The following is a 6735-nucleotide window of genomic DNA, read 5'->3' on the forward strand; positions in this document are numbered from 1 at the left end:
TACTCAACAAATTAAATCATTTAAAATGTTGTAAAGAATGATAGAAACTACTAATAATCCTCTTGTATCCTACTCATCAAGACATAATGTATTACCACAATCGTGAGAATTTTCTAATGAATTGGGTTTTATAGCTTCAACACAAATATGGGGTTCTTTATCTTATGAATTGTGGTGTGGGTTCCTTGATAGAACCATGTATGTGCATTTATGGTTCCATGAGTGAACCTGATTTACCTTGTATGATAGGATGTATGTATGTTGGATCCTTGACTGCTTCGAGTTACCTGAAAGGTGATTTTATCTTAGGTATGGCTTGCATGAAAGGTGATTTTATCTTAGGTATGGCTTGCATGTGACAATGTGGAACATGTTGCGGGTTACTATTAAGTTGGAGTCTGGACTATGTTAGGCTTTTGTTGCATCGTGGAAGTGCGGGGACCGATCATGGTTGTTAGTGTTTTTAGAACTTACATGATAATGAGGATGTGAGTCAAGATGGATGTGTTGGTCTAAGGCGCTGAGTACACTATCCCGAAAGGGCCAAAGTTGACATGAGAACTTGAGAGAGAGTAGTAGGTTGGTTGATAGGGCTAGTGGTGATCTTGTATTCGTGAATCTCTATCTTGTAGAAGGGTTAGTCTAGGACTTGATATTATGGTGGTATAAAAGGGAGGCAGGCATCAAGGTGCATTAGTTTATAGGCAATATACCTGAGAGGGTCAAAAAATGTAAATAGAGACTTAAGGTGGGGTAACTTTCATATTGCATGCTTCTTCTGAATGTCTACTTTATATTACGTGGTAGGTTCGATCAATCGATGATGTCTATCAGATACATTATGTGTGTTTTGTATCGATATTGTTCTTGTTATGACAGTTGGTATAGTTTGGTTGGAGGGTCTGTGATGTTTCATAGGTGAAAACGATGATGATCTCCAACAACTTTCATTTTTCCTCTCTTATGGTGGGAGTTGTGTTCTATTTTCTTGTATAAATTATACTCTTTTAGTAGCTCTTATACCTAATTAGACTAGTTCCTTAGGGAGTGTTTTGGTCTAATGTGAAAGGTTTTATTAAAGTTTAAAGTGTTAGAGAGCTTTTATAGTAATTTATTTTCTTTTCGAGTGACCTAATTTATTTTTGGGTGAAAGGATTTTCCAATCTAGGTGTTAGAGTAGGTGTTTGCATGGCCTGGTGAATTAGGTCGTGAAAAATTAATATGATAAAAGACAACAATGAAATTCTAAGTTATATATAACAGAAGTTTAAAGCATGAATACAAACATCATTTAGGAATTCGTAACTATATTATATCTGGTAAAAAATAGAAGTCATGTGAATGATACTACTGTCCACAATTTATAAGACGAAAAGAAATAGTACTGTTGTGTGAAACTTAAAACAGATTGATCTTCTAATAACACTGCAGTTGCTCTGTTTCTGTGGTCGTAAATCGAAAAGGAGTTGTATTTGATGAGGAGCAACTTATACACCCTCGGTGGCCTGAATGCTCTTGGTTAAACCACTGAGGCACTACTTTTTTTGTTCTTGATCCAAATCCTGTGTTGAGTAGGGCTCTGTTGTTTTGTCTTCTTTTCTGTGTCGCTATGAAGTTTTGATGTGAGCTAAGTGAATAGATTGACTGGTATGCTACGGTTCACTCTGTTAGGATTGAATTTACGCATACACACTTGATGAATGAAGAACACAAGAACTTTCAAGAGAAAGAGATGAGAGATCTCGAGAGAGAAAGAGAAAACCCAATATTTCGTGGTAACACCCCGTGAGTAAACTTCCACGGCGGTGGGATATATTTATATTAATAAATCAGAGTATTTTTTGTTACAGAGAATAAATAGTAAAGCCTAACACACTCGAGAGAAGAATGTTTGAAAATTACTATATTTGATCGAGAGATATTTGTGGTAAGAAAATATTTATGATCAATACAGTTTAGTTAAAATGTTGAAGTTGTTAAAAGGGATGAGGGTAGATTAGTGTTATCATAAAGTTAGTTTATAACCAATTGTCAGTTAGTTTGTTAGAAGAATTTAGTTACTAATACAAGATGCTGAGCTATATATAGCACCTCTTTTCTTTGTACTGAGTAGTTTTTGAATATCAAGAACATTCTTCACTCTTAGATATTTTTCTTTTTCTAAATCTGAGTTCCTGATTCACAGTTTGTTCTGGTGGTTGCTGGAGGTTGATACTCGGTACGGTGCTGGTAAGCGCTTCCCGAATAGATTCCTTTCTCTTCCCCGGACACCGAACAAAGGGAACCCTGGCTTCACTTGTCGTAGTAAGACCCCCCCCCCCCCTCTATAAGCTTTCCCTATCACTCTGATGAACCTCTTTCCGCCTGTTCTCTAGAGTTCAATCCACTTTTTGTATTCTTTCTCTTTCCTCCCTTATTCTATAAAGGGAAAAAAGAGAAAAGAGGGGGAGAGGGATTTATCACCAATATTTGATTGGATCTCTAATTTTCTTCATTCCTTCCCATGACAATAACTAGAATGAAAAAAAGGGGAATGTCAACGCATCCGGGAAAAAACGATTAATCTCTATCAATAGACCTGCTAAAGCCCCGAACCATAGCGTACTTAGTACTGGTGCCACAGAGAGATATGTTTTTAGATCTCGCATTGAAAACCCTCCTTCTTTTGTATTATTTGTTGGAATAGATAATACATATATGATCAGATGCATATGTAGTTAAGGGCTTTGTTCAACCCAAGTGTTGGAGTTCCAGAGCACACTCTACCTTTGCTTCCTCATTCTTCTGTGCCAAGAATGATCCAATTGAATCTTCTGAAGCTGATATGTAGATTGCCTAGTATATCATTGCTTGATTGAGGCTAGAATCTACATTTCACAATTGTTTGTAGTATTCTCGTCTTGAGAGAAAGAAGAAGTTCTACTATGAGTTTGTAGAGGTCTTGTCAGACTATGCTGATGCTATTGGTGTGCGTGTTTCATACTTGGTTAAAGCAAAAGGCTTCACATGTCTTTTTCATCGAGCTGGAGACCCATTTCTAGTTCCTGCAAATGAGATGCTTAGATTCTCTCATAGAGTTCCTTCTTTTAAGATGACAGGGATGATGTTCTTGAAGGAACTTTTGAACTAGACCCTGCCTCCTTACCTCCTGACGGTGTAGGCGTTTCTGTTGAATCCATAGACCAAAGAGCGACAGCTAATTTCATTGATTTTGTAAATTTTGCCGAAAACTTGGTTGCATCAGTACCTAATCAGGTTCCTGAACCTGAATTTTACAGATTTGCTGCTGACAGATCACCGGAGAAGTTTCAAATTGGTCAATGTTAGGCGATATACAGTGATGAAGATGCATTGCCCCGGTACTATGGTCAGATAGAGAAGATAGATCTTCTCCCTGAGTTTGTGTTGCATGTGGCATGGTTTTATGGGTGTCCGCTCCCTAAAATTACAAAACAGTGGCATGATAAAACAATACCAACTGGTTGTGGCTGTTTGAGTTTGGAAACCGTAGGCTGAACAAATATACTGTAACAGACAACTTTTCACATGTAGTAGCAGCAGAATCTGTAAAGAGCGGAGTATACAAGATCTTCCCTAGAAAAGGCGAAGTTTGGGCATTATACAAAAACTGGAGTCCTAGGCTAAAAGGTAATCTAAAAGATTTTGAATATGGGATTGTTGAAATAGTGAATGTTTCTGATAATTCTGTAGACGTGAAGTTCTTGGTTTGGGTAAAAGGCTTCAAGTCTGTCTACAAGCCTCAAGTGAAAGAACAAGAAGAAACTGGCGGAGTAGAGAAAATATGTGTATCCGAGCATCTTAGGTTTTCCCATCAAATTTCTGCTTTTTGCCTGACAGAAAAGAGACGTGGCAGTTTGCGAGGTTTCTGGGAGCTTGATCCAGCTGGAATGCCTCTGCATTTACCGTCTACAGATTGAAGCATCAAACTTTTCATTTGTTAATCCTAGACCAAAATGTGAAGAGTTTTATAGATTTCAAAAACTCAATTATGTCTCAAAAGAAATTAGTTTGAAGCATTAAGGGGCATAGACCAAGGATTAACGGCTTAATTTTCCTTGTGCTTGATTCAAATTTCTTCATTTCATTGATGTTTTGTGTTTCATTTTGCATTGGTTCATAGCTATATTTCTGTGATGAACAGTTGGAAAGAAGTTGTTTTTGATGATGAGCAACTTATAGACGCTTGGTGGCCATAGTAATCGTATTATGGGACTGTCATCGTGTTTCTTCTTTATCACCATCCAAGTCCGTATCAGATCTTTTCTTCAACTGATCTTCGTTTGTTCCTGCAATCTTCATTGGCTTTGTAATCTGCTTCTTGCTTTGAAAAATACATTTCTCAAAATGTATTTTATCAAGTGTATTAGCAAATATGATACGTTGATGTCTTGAGGATATATGTCCTTTAACTCGTCCACAACTATGGTTGAACAATCCTTGCAAGGGCTACAAAATTTCATTGAAAAAAAAAACAATTTGTGTTACGTACACTTTCCACCACCACATCAAGTATCATTTCATCCGCACGAATTTCTACTCTATAATACTTCTCTTTGGGGATGACCATTGAACAATTGTATTTGAAGTATGTAAATTAAATAGATACATGTATCATTTCATCTTTCAAATTCATTTTACGTTCTTAATTAATATTTGTCTTTAATTTGTTGCAACTCTTGACCTTTCAATAAGTGAATTTTCATATTCTAAAACTATATTTTTTTCTATAAATAGAAATCTTTCAAAGATTTATATATGATACAATTTTTTGTGTGTGGAAGACTAGAGAAGCTTTAATAAAAACAGGAGATTTGTGTCAAAATTACAAGGCAAAATATAATTATATGTATGAATAACACTTTCATTACTAGAATATCGGAGCGTGATGTATTTATTTTTTCACTTATTATTTGTCGAGATTAATGTTGGGTTTTAAAGGTATGAACAGAAAATGAAGGGTTGAGACTCTCTCGAAGGGTTATAACTTTGTCGAAAGGTTGTGACCTTTATCAAAGATTGTGTCTTTTCTAAAGGGTTGTGACAGTTTAAAAGGTTGTGTTTAAAGAGTTGCGACCTTTACCTTTTGTTGGATATAAATAGAGAGGTTTTCTCTCATTTTTTTGCACTGAATTCTTTTCTTCTCTTGCATACAACTTTTACAAAACAAAATCGATCGATCTTGTCTGTGTGTGTGATTTTTTTGCTGTTATTTTGAGTTCGTTGAAATTATTGAGTTTGAGGTACCACTATTTTTTTAATGGTTAATCCTTTTTATCTTGAGAGAAATTAATCAGAAACCTCGAGTACTTGAGGGGATTAAATTTCTTAAAGACACAGTTGGTTCTGTGGATTCGGATAGTTCTCTTTTTTTCTTTTCATTTCTGATTTGTTAATCTAAATATAGGAGACAACAAGATTAAGAAATTTAAGTTGTTACTTTTGTGGTAAGAAAATTACTTTAATTTCTTTGTTCCTTTTATTGGAAAAAAATATTATTTTATCATATGATAAAAGAGATTTGGGATGAATTAGTACTAGTTTAATACATTCAAGTATATTTTCTATAGTAAACTTTTTTACGATGGGTAAGATCATTTTTATTTTCTTCCTAAGTGCATTCAAGCATTACTCCCCTTCAGTTTTCTTTCAATGAGAAAGTTATTTTGTGCATATATTCTTGGTTTTATAATACTATGAGAAGAAGTAAATGAACAAATTTTGTCTTCTAACAATATTTGAACTTGAGTTTAGTTTCTTGTTGAAATTAAATGTCTTTTTGAGGAAAATAGGAATATGATGGAAACTGAGAAAAGGGAAAGAAATAGCAAGAAAAGTGAGTTACATGGAAATATTGCTGATAGATAGAATATGATAAATGAGAGTAAAAATCATGTTCTATCTTTGTTTCACTTGATTATTATTTTCTTTTTCTATCCTTTATACATTACGAGATTTATCTCATGAATGTTAGGATAGATGGTAATTATGTGATGATTTCGAAATATGTTTTTATTATTATTAATATGCATTATGTTTAGAGGAGAGAAAAAAACTTTTGTAGTTTTCTACTCCATATGAAATTTGATTGTGTTTGACTTTTGGAGACTAAAATCGTCTGATTCTTTTTACTCCTTTGATTTGAAGAATATAAGAACTTCAAGAAAAAATCAGGTTGTGCGATCGTTTGAAGAATATAGAAATTTCACCAATTTGCTAAATATTTTGTTTGAATAAATATTGTGATTTGAAGAGCACAAAATCTTCGTCAGGAATATTAAGGCTAAATGATTTTAAAAAGATAAAATATTCATCATTAGCTAGAATAGTGTTGTATTTGAGGTTTCTGGAGATTAAAAGATTTTTTATTTATTACTCTGTCTGAATGTGAAACTGATTTGAAGAATATAAAATCCCATCAGAATCCATGGTTCATTCGATTAACGATTAGAAGAATATAAAAACTTCATCGTTAAACTAAAAACAAGTTGTATAAAGATTGAATCTTTATTGTTAGTGTTCTAAATTCTAAGTAGTTTGTCTACTTATGAAAAAAAAAAGGGAGAAAAAAACTAGAAAATAAAATTAGTGATTTTTGTACCTGCAAGGGTGTTTCTATGAATTAAATTTTCAAAAGAAGATTTCATGTTGCCAATGTATATTTTGATGGTTTACAATTTGAAAATATGGAAAAAAATATGTGAAAAATAATCTTAA

At 33.8% G+C, this 6735-nt stretch overlaps 1 pseudogene; it reads left to right on the top strand.

Annotated features, from left to right (window-relative positions):
- Window positions 1–218: 218 nt before the first annotated feature.
- Window positions 219–3938, top strand: LOC138347179 (uncharacterized; annotated as a pseudogene).
- The last annotated feature ends 2797 nt before the right edge of the window (window positions 3939–6735 follow it).

Source organism: Solanum lycopersicum, chromosome 1, assembly GCF_036512215.1.
Source record: "Solanum lycopersicum chromosome 1, SLM_r2.1".
Classification (NCBI taxonomy): Eukaryota; Viridiplantae; Streptophyta; class Magnoliopsida; order Solanales; family Solanaceae; genus Solanum; species Solanum lycopersicum.